The sequence below is a fragment of the Pinus tabuliformis genome, chromosome 7, assembly GCF_031772625.1.
Source record: "Pinus tabuliformis cultivar Carrire ecotype Pingquan chromosome 7, CPIR1, whole genome shotgun sequence".
In the NCBI taxonomy this organism is placed as follows: domain Eukaryota; kingdom Viridiplantae; phylum Streptophyta; class Pinopsida; order Pinales; family Pinaceae; genus Pinus; species Pinus tabuliformis.
Window position 1 is genome coordinate 887816281 of NC_142293.1, and position 12447 is coordinate 887828727.

Here is a 12447-nt window from a genome sequence, read left to right on the forward strand (position 1 = left end):
ATCATATTTTCCTCTAGGGCTAATAACTTGATTTGCATAGAATTATTTTCCTTGTCATGATTAGCTTTCATGGTTTCCATTTCCTTAGCATGCTGACTTTGCATGTCGGTTACGTGATCAGAGTGTTTAATTTTCATGATTTCCATATCCTTATCACGTTTTTCCAAGTGGGTATATAAAGTTCTCATATCCTTGACGTAATTAGTTACAAATTTTTCTTGATTAAGCTCCATATTTTTTACCAGCTGCATTAGTTCTTCTATAATTTGCTTATCATTTCGCCTTTCATTGTCGACACTGATTTGACAACTTGTTCCTGTCTTCCCACTGTCATGGATTTGATCTGTAACGGTGCAAGTGGATGGCACATTCTAATATGGAGAATTGTCTTGAAATCTTTCATCGATAGTTGGATCTTTCACAAGATCACTTTCATTCTGTTGCATAATTTTAGGGGCACAAGGCGAGCTATCTTAATAACCATATCTATCTTTAAAAGCATTGACGATGTCTTGTAAAGAAGCAAAAGAATCTTCAGGACAATTATTAAGCCAATTCAAAACATCACCCTCTAATGAAAAAGCAAATAGACGCATTTTGACATCTTCATGATCATATTGGGGAGAACGACAATATCTTAGTATTATATGAGTAAACCTACATAGATGCTTTCTAACAGCGACTGAATCACCACCCGAGAACAAAGACAATTTATGAATGGCCACTTCCAGAATATCATGGAGAATATCAGTAAAATGACATTAGGTAAACGAATCATCCATGATGAATTTCCTGAAGGAATAATGAGGGACCAAATGGATGATAGAGAGACCCTTGCTCAAGAAAATCAAGCGATCTACAAGAAGCGAGCTTCTAGTAGAAATTCTTGTAAGAAATGAAAGAAGTGGAGTTGCCACTTGAACATGAGTCTAGCTCTAGAAAAGGCAAAAACAACTGGATATAGGGGAGGGTTTCTTGTCTGAGAAATAATAAATGAAAGAAGTGGAGTTGCCACCCAAACAAGAAACGAACCAAAATGTCCAAGTGTTAAAAGTGCAGATGAAACGATAAATGAGATGACAAAAGATAAGGCAATGAAAAGATCAAATGACGCCAGGACATGTTGTACCGCTTGACAGGCTAATGAATGGGGGAAAATATGAGATATGCCAAGGAGTGTTGACTTTGTCGGCTCAAATGAGAGATGAGAAAGATGAAAGATGAATGTCGTGAGGACCAAGGAAAGAAAAACTCTATCCACGGCAACGGCACCAAAAATGTTGTCGCACAAAGTGTCTAGGCACCACAACAATGCTCAGAGTAAGGGTTGTCACTCTTAATCCTTACTCCTAATCCTTACTCCGTTTAGACTCTCTCCTAGGCAAGTCAAGGGGGGTAGTCCCTGAGGTAAATGGATGAGGATAGCCTATGAAAAACAGACGCTAGGAGATTTTAATGACGGACAACTTGATGAATCTCAATTAAATCAGAATAATAGATTAACCGCCAATGTAAACAAGACACGACCACAAGCTAGAAACGATTATAGACTAGTGCCTTTAATATTTGAATTAACCATCAACTAAATAAAACAAGTTGTCTAGAACGATTTTCAATATGTGACGAATAATGACAATCATGAATAATCAATATGAACACCCAAGACTATATCACGCAAGATATTCCAGATTTAAGATGATTATCGTTAACGACCAAGATCTAGAATTAATTTTCTCCAAAAATCAATATAACTTCAAAATGTTTATCGTACTTTGACCATAGGAAAATCATAAAAATGCATTTTAATTAATTCAAAAATTTAATTTCCTCAAAATTTTGACTTTGACTTAACCCGAGGAACCAAAGGCATAAAATTTAGCAAAATAATCAATTAACCTTAGTCCCTGGACCTCTTAAAATTTAATTTTTTAAAGGACCCACGAATTTCGCCTTTGGAAAATTTAAATTCACTTAGGACCTACAATTAATCAAATTTTTGGCTTAGGATTTTAATTAATTTTGGCCAAAAAATTTAATTAATTAACCTATGAGGAGATAAACTATTTTTCTAACCCTCAAGACACTTTACATCGTGATTTTTTACATTTTTTACATCTCAAGGGGAAAAACCCATTTACAAAAGACCCTCACGGACTACCCAGTTCTACGACAAAAATATAATCTAGCAGATCAAGTAATTTGTAATAAAATAACCTAACCAAATAGTTAGGATTATTCCCAAATCACTTTTACATAGACTCGATCTAGAACACTAGGACTCCCCTAAGATCCCAGTGACAAAATCCATTCTGGCTTTGGGGTAAGGCTAAAGGAAAACTCTGTCGACCATCCGAGAATGGATCGGTGAGACAAAAAGCTTCCCGGAATGTAGATCGTCACCAGAAAAGTAGGTTTACCTAAGTGATTACATACACGACACGGATCTGCTGAGATAATTTACATTATATACATGCAGACTGGGTTTACATTATAAGATGATCCTCAGGCTGATGATGATAGTTGGATGGCAGGAACACATCGAACATGCGCTATCCCTTTTGCGAAAAAAGGGGGTGTACTGCTATGGGTCGTTGACACGTAGTGGTCAACACATAGCAAAAGCACACACAAAATTTGTACACAAATTAAAAACCAGGAAATGTACCAAAAACTGTGCAATACTGAGCCATTTTATTATGATAAAAAAGGGGTAAAAATAGTAGCTCGGAATGTATGCACCTGGGCTTGCCCAAGGCAAGAAAACAAGGCTTGGGTGAAGAAATCAGTTGCTCTTCTACTAGGATGTTGCCCCCACAAATGCTATGCATTGGCCCTTCAAAAATTGCACTGCTGGTTGTAAGAAATAGTAGATTTGGTCCCCCTTTGGTGCTCAGAAAATTTCGGGAAAATAACCCCGGTATCCCCACAAATAACCCACCAAAACCCAGGAAGGGTTTGGCCAAATTTTCACCTCTGAAATTTGCCCCAATTTCTACGCTCCTCTCGAACTGCTAGGCAAATCAACCCTCCCAAAAATAACATTTCTTGTGGGCTCCAAAATAGCTGCAAAGCTCAGCGAAATTCCCTCCTAGGATCCCTCTCAAATATCAGCTCACACCAACCCCGAAATGACCTCCTCCCAGCCCCCACGTGTGGCACGAAAATGGACCCTGCGCAGTGCCTAGGTAGTCACTGGTGATGGCACCCTGAGCACAAGAATTTCCCCTCCAATTCGTGCTCCTTTATCACTCCAATCCTTCAACAATTTATGGCCCCAATCAACCCCAAAAATCTCAAGGAATCTCCTATTCTGTACCAGCTCATCCAAGTGGAGCGTATTCCCCTTTCTACGCCCAACCTACTAGAGAGACTCCACAAAATGCTAGCCAAACTTTCGGACAACTCCCAAATGTAATGTAGATCACCTCCTTGGGCTGGCACTGGAAGTCCACCGAAGGTAGGGTGAGACTCTCACATGAAAATCTTTTGTGCTCAATAACACTTGCAGACTTGACCCTCAGCTTAAGCATGCTAGGTGGGTGAAATTGTAAAATGATCAAAAAGTCCCCAAAATGTGGAATGCATCTCCTATTTGATCTTGGGCCCCCAAACCTCCATGTGGGTCCCATGCATCAACCTCTTCCTCTCTCTTCTCTCCAAGAATGCGTGCTAGCTAAGGGGAGTGTGTTTTTCCTCTTGGGGTAGCCCCCACCATCCACTAGCAATTCGATTTTCTTCCTTTCCCCTATGTTGGGCCCCTTATTTAGCTCAAAATTTCAAGTGGGGTCCCATAACCCACTTTTCCTAAATAGTAACCCAAACTTTGACAGAATGGAAAAAATTGATATTTCCCTTAGCAATATTGCTAAGTGGGAATATCACAAACTACCCCATCTTAAGGGGTAATAATTGCTTATATCGTACACAGCATGCTCTCATCTCCTAAAGCCCCGAGCAGTAAAACAAAGAAAATTCAAGAAAAAGAAAAAGGCGAATGATAAAGGGTAGAAAAAAAAGGTCGGAGTAACTCATGTATCCATGATTGCTCCCTCCTACATCTATACACCTAAATATGTGGACATCCCTCATCATTACTGTTGTAGCTCCTAGAGACAACCTGTTGAAAAGTGTAACTAGGCTCGGTCTTCATAATGACATGTAATTGTGATTTTTGTAAATGATGAAAAGAAGAAAATAAAATTATTATTGTAATGCTTGCTTCATGGGTTTCATGAGCAAGAGATTTTATTTTTAGATGGCTCCCATTGAGATCCTTTAGGATTTGTCATAAAATTCAAATAGAGTCAATGTCATGTATGAAGAACCCTTCTTGGGCATATTACAAATGTATATGAGTCAATAGAATGGTCTAGTAGCCCTCCAACACAAACACAAAGTTCTCCTCTTCAAGTCGGCCTCAAAATGAAATGCAAAGGCTCATGTCGGCTCACCTATTAGAGACACATCCCTTCATAAAGTTATGTCGGCTAATATTCATGGGTTGACTACTATAAATAGGCAACTCGGCTTATTCCACAATAAGAAGTTTGGATATCTCTGAGGTTCGGATAAAGATTACAGTCAATGAGTTTGGATACTTCTGAAGTTAGGATACAGATGAACAATGAGGATCTTTAGGGTTGATCATAGTCAACAATTCAAATAACTCTCTGATGTTTCAGGTGCACAAGCGGTAGTGACAAGTTTGGATATCACTTCAGAAAAGAAGCTCAGCTAAGGGTACACAGTCAGACTATGTTTCGGTGATACCACAGTGATATCCCTTCGCTGTCTCGGTACTAAATCACAGTAAGAATCTCGGCATAATCTCGGTCTCACAGCAAGGAGAATCCAGTGCCACCACTGCTTGGAGAATTCGGTGCCACATAGAAAGAAGGTCACAAGTGTGTGACAAGGTCTCAGTGTTGTTACGAGGAAGAATTTCTCGATGGTATCTCAAAGGGCAGTGGCTATGGTTCAATGGTATGTCTTCAGGATTCGATGTTAATACTGGAGGAGAGGTTTGGTATCCTTGACAAACACAGTGACCACAATTCGGTGTCATCACATATGGTGCGAAATCTAAAGTAGAAGGAACCGATAGAGAGTAAACGAGAAGGTGGAAGAGGACTTGTGTCTTGGTCTTGGAGTGGCAAATAGGTCAAGGGTCTTGGTCTTGGTATTCGTCAATTGGAATGTCTATAAGAAGAATTTGTGTGGGTTTTCCTCTCAAAGAGTGAGAGGTTTTGGCCCTGGCAGATAGCCTACATTCTGTTTCTCTTGTCTATTTATGTTCATGCATAAGTAGTAGTTTGATGAAGAAGAACATTAATAACTAAAGTAAAGTAGATCCTAATCTAAAGTTGTCAAAACACTCACAAGCAGTTACTAATGGAAGAGAAATCACCTAATTCATGATGCCCTAGAATTCTCAACATGGTATCGGAGCCAAGCTACCTAAGTCAAAGGAAGGGCATCTTATCAAAGAGACACTCAAGGATCGAGTTTCAAGAAAGGCATCAAAGCAAGTTGAAGGATATCAAAGTGAAGTCGAAATCTAAATCGAAGTATCAAACCCTAGATCGAAGAAGAAATCTACACCAGCAAAATTTTGGATCCTCTAACTCATCATTAAGAGACCTCAAAGACCCTCATCAAGTTGAAGAGATCTACAATTCAAGGTAGCCCAAAGTATAGACATCCAAGAGAAGCATTTCTAGGACTAAGATCACATCATCTTAGAGAAAGTCGAAACAATAGAAGTATTTATGATCTGCAGTCGTTCACCACCAAAGAAGTAGAAGTATCTTGAAGGCAAAGAAGGCTAAAGGCATTGTCATTATCTTCAAAAGGCTATAAGGCAAGTTCCCTCTCATTGAAGCAAGGACCCATTTCGTATCCTTAAAGAAGACCATCTGAGGAAGTATCAAGACATCTTCATCAATCACCATCTACAAAGGGAGTTAGAACAAAAGGCGTTGTCATCATAAAAGGGGGAAATCTCTTTTTGTTAAAATTGGCAACTAGGGCCAAACTCCATGTAGGTCATCTTATTTATTCCAGCTGATATTTTTCTTGGATTCCTCTCTTCGAGAGGTGTAGGATTGATCTAAAGATCATCCGATTCTGATATGTATTTATGGAGATATGAATTTATTTGTATTATTTGACAAATTGTTAAGCTCGACTAGCAAGCAAATTACCCCAGCTCAACCTCAACGTAGCATTATAAATAGAGGAGGCCTCAATTCATTCATGACACACACATCTCTTGTGATCTCTCTCAACTAATTTGGGTTTTGGTGGAAAGAGAGGTCTAGAGAGAGAGCCCTAGCCACATTCCTAAAGGAAAGAACCCTAGCCATAGTTCTAAAGGAAGGAGACCTAGCCGCAGGTGAAGAGAATGATCTGGTCGCAGTTAAGAGGAGAACTATAAGCAGTCAAGGAGGCATCATAAACAACAAAAGGGAAGGCCTAATACGCAGTCCTAAGGAGAAGCCCTATACGCTGTCCTAAAGGAGATCAAGCCGCAGTGAAGAGAGGCTCCTATCCACAATCCAAAGGTGCCCTAACCACATGTTAGGAGGAGCCTTAATCCGCACCTAAAGGGAGGCCAGAATCTACTATCAAGAGATCCCTAAAACGCAGCTAAAGGAGACCCTAAAACGCAGCCAAAAAGGAGACCCTAAGCCGTAGTAAAAGGCAGCCCTAGCCGCAGTCAAAAGGAGGCTTAGACATTGTCAAGAGAAGCTAGACTCAAAGCAAAAGGTAGTCACTAATCCGCAGCCAGAAAAGGAGAGACCCTAGCTGTAGCTAGAGGACCTTAGCACAACAAGAAAAAGCGTAAAAGAATCATGGTCAGATTGTTGTAGGTGACAACACAGTGATAGAGGTTGTTCTAAGTATGAGTTAAAGACTACCTGCAAGGAATGAGAGCCGCAGTCATAAGGTGAGGCTGTGTTGAAGAAGTCTGCCCTCAGATTTAGATCAAATCTATGTAGGGCTAGTTTCATATGCAGATTGGATGCTAATATATACTGATGATGTTTTGAGGACATTTACTACAGTGTTGCTATGTGCTAGGCCACAGGCCATAGCACCATAGCAAGGATTCCTTAGGGCTGCTCTCTTAGGGTTGTTTGGAGATTATGAAGGAAGTTTAGGACAATTTTAGGTGCCCTTATCAAATCAGCAATTCATCACAATCAAGGGAGTTTAGGGTTGCATATTGTGCCCTAACCAGAATTGTTGGAGCAGCTAGCAATCAGAGGAATGTTGCATCAAGATATGCTACAGCACTCTTAATGATTGGTTGAACACTGTCATAATGATATACTTTCTACTGCTGTCATAAAATCTCAGATTTGTATATTTGTACTCTCTCTCTGCTGAACTATTGAAGAATATAAGAAGAATTGATCAAGGGTTTCCCCAAATTAGGGTTTGTCCCTGGCTAGTGCCACATCTTGTGTCCTCTTGTCTTCATGCTAATGTGATTGCTATCCAGTGCACCAAATATGTGCCCTCCTTGACAGTAGTTATGGGGAATTACTCGATGACGAACCACTTCTTTGTGGTCAATATGCCAGACACAAACGTGGTGATCGGCGTCCAGTGGTTGTATTCCCTTGGGCGAGTCACAACGGATTAGAGGAAACCAGAGATGGAGTTCATTGGGCCAGATGGCAAACTGGTGGTCTTGAGAGTCATGTAGTCTTATCCGCCTCAGACAGTTTCAGCCCACAGGATGGCGGCAGATCTCCGGAAAAGGGACATTGCATGGGCAGTCGAGTTGAGGATCTCAGAGGCTGCGGGACAAGCGCAGCCACCACCAACAGACATACAAGCTTTACTGGACGGTATGCGGTAGTGTTCGGGGACATTCCACTAGGGCAGCCACCAGATAGAGGATTTGAGCACACCATTGAGATAGAGCCGATTATACAGGCGGTTATCACTACTCCTTACAGGCACCCCAAAGCCTATAAGGACGAGATAGAGAAGGCCATCCAGGAGTTGCCTACATTGGGCCATATCAGGCCAAGTTCCAGTCCTTTCGCTTCTTCAGTAGTGTTGACGAAGAAGAAGGAAGGAACCCTCCGGATGTGTATCGACTACCGGGCCCTCAACCAGAAGACTCTTAAGAACCGGTACCCTATTCCCCGCATTGACGAGATGATGGATGAGCTTAGAGGAGCCAAGTACTTCTCTAAGATTGATCTGCATTAGAGTGAGGGACCAAGACATCCCAAAAACAGCTTTTCGGTGCCACTATGGGCACTTTGAGTTTCTGGCCATGCCATTTGGGCTAACCAACGCTCCAGCCACATTCTAGTCTTGCATGAACCATATCTTTCAGGGACAGTTGAGGAGGTTCGTGCTAGTGTTCTTCGATGACATCTTGATCTATAGCCGGATGTGGGAGGAGCACCTCCAACACTTGGAGGAGGTATGGTGCAGTCTGGAGGAGTAGCAGTTTTATGCCAAGCTCTCCAAATGCGAGTTTGGATTGTGAGAGATGCTTTATCTCGCGCATATCATTGGAGCAGATGGGGTGAAAGTTCACGAGGAGAAGATTCGGGCCATCCGGGATTGGCCAATACCCCGAGATGTGACTACGCTGAGAGGCTTCTTGGGTATTTGCACCTATTACAAGTTTGTCAAAGGGTTCTTGCAGCTGGCAGCACCTTTGACTGACTTGACCAAGAAGGGGGCCTTTGCATGGACTGATGGAGCACAGGCTACCTTTGATCACCTCAAGGAGGTGATGAGCAGTTGCCCTGTTTTGGCACTCCTTGACTTTTCCCGGCCATTCACGGTGGCATGTGATGCATCCGGGGTAGGAGTTGGAGCAGTATTGTCACAGGAGGGGCATCCCATAGCTTTCGAGAGTCGAAAGTTCCTACCGCATGAGCTGTCATATTCCATATATGACAAGGACATGTTGGCCATTATGCATGCATTGGCCAAGTTCTACCAGTACTTGATGGGCAACTGGTTCCGAATGAAGATTGATCACAATAGTCTTCGACATTTCATGGGGCAGCAGGGCCTCAACGACAGGCAACAGAGATGGGTCAGCAAGGTGCCGGCCTATGATTTTGACATCTAGCATGTGCGAGGGTAGCACAATTTGGTGGCCGATGCTCCATCTAGGAGACCAGCTGGGTTATCCCTCATGAGCATCTGCCAAGATTGGAGGGCTCAGCTGTTGGAGTACTCCAAGGACAGGAGGGCATGCGAGGTATTGGTGGGGACACATGTAGATGAGCGTTACCGTGTGATGGATGAGGTCATCTATTACAAGGGGCGCATTTACTTAGTGCCCAACTCGCAGTTGAGGGAGAGGATACTCCAGGAAGCTCATGATTCACCACTGTCCGGACACCAGGGGTTCTGGAAGACTTATATGGTTGTTCGAGAGAGGTTCACGTGGAAGGGCCTCAAGGAGGATGTGTTGCAGCACGTACGAGAGTGTGAGGCCTGCCAGCGGAACAAGGGGGAGCTGACTCACCCTGCAGGACTACTACAACCACTTCCCATTCCGGAGGGGAAATGGGAAAGTATTTCGATGGATTTCATCACTGGGCTCCCCACAGTACAGGGGAAGGATTGCATATACGTAGTGGTCGACAAGTTGGCCAAATTTGCCCACTTCTTCACCATCCCCACTAGGTACACAACTGCACAAGTTGCCGAGTTCTTCTTCCGGGAGGTTTTCAGACTACATGGGCTCCCCAAGAACATATTGAGTGACAAAGACAGTAGGTTCATGGGTGGTTTTTGGCAGGAGCTCTTCAAGTTGGTTGGGACAGAGCTCACTCCTAGCACCAGTTATCACCCTCAAACAGACGGCCAGACGAAGAGAGTCAACCAGTGGTTGGAGGGGTCCCTAAGGAACTATGTTATAGGTCAGCATAGGATGTGGATTCGGTGGTTGCACCTCGGCGAGTACTACTAAAACACCACGCACATGTCTATCGGTATGACTCCTTTCCGTGCCCCTTATGGATATGATGCACTGACTTTTGTTGATATTGTTTTTGGAGACAGCTGAGCCCCAAAGGCCAAAGACTGGGTCCAAGAGAGCCAAGATATCCTCAAGGCTCTCAAGGATAATTTAGTGACAGCCCAAAATCAGCAAAAACTTTATGCAAACCGACACAGGACAGAGAGGCACTTTGAGGAGGGGGACTTAGTATACCTCCAGCTGAAGCCTTACAGGCAATCTACGCTAAAATAGAAGGGGGCGAGAAGCTACAACCACGCTTTTATGGGCCCTACCAAGTGACTAGGTGAGTTGGATTATAAGCTAGAGCTGCCTCCAGGGAGTAGAATCCATAACGTGTTTCATGTCTCATGCCTAAAGAAGGTGTTGAGACAACAGATGACGGCAGCAGCTGATCTAGCCCCGCTAGATGATGAGGGCCACTTAGTGTTAGAACCAGAGGCCATTTTGGAGACCAGGGAGAGGAGACTGAGGAGCACGACCATAAGAGAGTTCTTGGTATGCTGGAAGAACTTGCTGGATGAGGATGCCACCTGGGAAGGTGAGCACACACTGGAACACCCAACTTTGAGGATGCTTGAGGGAAAGCAACATTTGGGAGGGGAGGACTGTCATGTCCCTTCTCAAATACATTAGTCATAGGGTGCATCTATATATTTTTGGCACAATTTTGGCTTAGGAGGAGGACCCCACACTTAGACTTAGGAACTATAGGGGAAATTCGACTTTATTTTGCAGCTAGTGGAATGTGGGGGCCACCCACATGAGAAATTCGAACTTGGCCATTCGATGAGCTTGGAGGGAATCGAATGGGTGGACGGAGGGGCCCACACAAGGCTAAGGGGACCCAAGGTGATCAAAGGAGGATCAGCTCTCATTTTCGAGCATCTTTAACATTTGCAAACAAACCCTCTTTGTATGTTCTGCTGCTTAGCGAGTCTATCCACTGTTTAGCCATGAATCTCTCACGCGAGAGATTCAACCTCTTATTCGGGGGACCATCCGTGTCCGCCCTAGGGAGGCCGTTCCACAAGTTTCAAGGACTTCAACAAAGTCACACACTTCAGCCAACAATGCAGAGAGGGAACTGCGTATTTCCTAGGCAGCCAGAAACATGCAAGAGGAGTTGGAAGTCAGCAAGAAGGTTCATTGCTTGTTGGGAGTTCCGGGAGCTGAAGAGGCTACTTGTTGAGGACATTTTTGCTGGGGTTTGCAACCAGCTAGGCCAGTGCATCAGTTATACAAATTTATGGGCATAGGGATTGCGCAGAGGCCTATAGCAGCAATTTCGTGGGGCTTGGGAGAGGTTCCAAGGAGGCCGAATATCCATAGTCAAAACCAGCAAAATTCCCTTCTAGGTTTTTATGGGTTTTGTCCAAGGAGTCTATGGCTAAAAGTATATAATTTTTTGGGCAGTTTTTGGGCACATTCCAACAAGTCGAAGTTCAGCAGGGCAGCGGTTTACTGGGGCAGAGCAGTGCGGAGTGGTGCAGCAGCTGGGCAACATTCAGCGCAGCTATTTTCCCACCTAGGGTTGGTCTTGCTTGTTCATTAGGACAAGCCCAGGTGCACCATTCCATTTCATATTGTATCTAGCCCTCTGATTTTTAATAATATGGCTCAGCAGTTCCTGATTGGCAGCGTTTTCATGGATGTCTAATGTGTGTTTTTATTTTTATACGCTGCTGCACTATTTATTTGATTAATATCACTCACATTCCTACTTAGAAACATTACACAAACAGTGGAAGTTGGTGCTTCTAGCAAGATGGTGCTTGCCAAAAAAGGGATTTAGAGCCTCCTATAAGTTAGTGCCTACAGAGTTTGATGTAAATTGAAGTTGGTGCCTGCATTTACACTAAAATTAAAAGAAGATTTGTAGTTTTCTCCCATATGGGTTTCCACGTAAACATCCTATGTCTAATTGTTATGTGATTGATGTACTGCTGTAGTACAGAATGTTTTTGACTGTCTAAATAATAGTTTAAAATTTACATAATACTAATTCGTCCCCTCTTCCCGCCTCCTCCCCTTCTCCTCCCCCTCCCTTAGTATTATTCTGGTTTCCAACAGTTTAAAATAGAACAAGAAAGCTTTCTAGTGAGGATGCAATTTAACTGTTCCAGGAATTGAAGACAAAAAAAAAGAAGGCCAATTGTGTCTCTTTCTATTCAGAACTTCAAGAGGCTGTTCTATATACTGATAGCAAGCATATAGATATAACAATTCTCAGAAAATAAGTAATATAGATTCCCACATCATGGCATTTTTTTACGAAATGAAAACAGATGGATCATCCACATTTTGAAAGTTGTTGCATAAACCAAAACCAATTTAGTGCAAGAATATATGACTTTGTTTTAATGCCACTGCCACTATGCAAGCATGATTATCAGGATGGCAAGGCAACAATGGTGCAACCTTAACCACATATATAA

At 42.8% G+C, this 12447-nt stretch overlaps 1 protein-coding gene across 3 annotated transcripts in view; it reads right to left on the reverse strand.

Annotated features, from left to right (window-relative positions):
* Positions 1-12447, reverse strand: part of LOC149250448 (uncharacterized) — a 549018-nt gene that overhangs the window by 469813 nt on the left and 66758 nt on the right. The window lies entirely within an intron of this gene.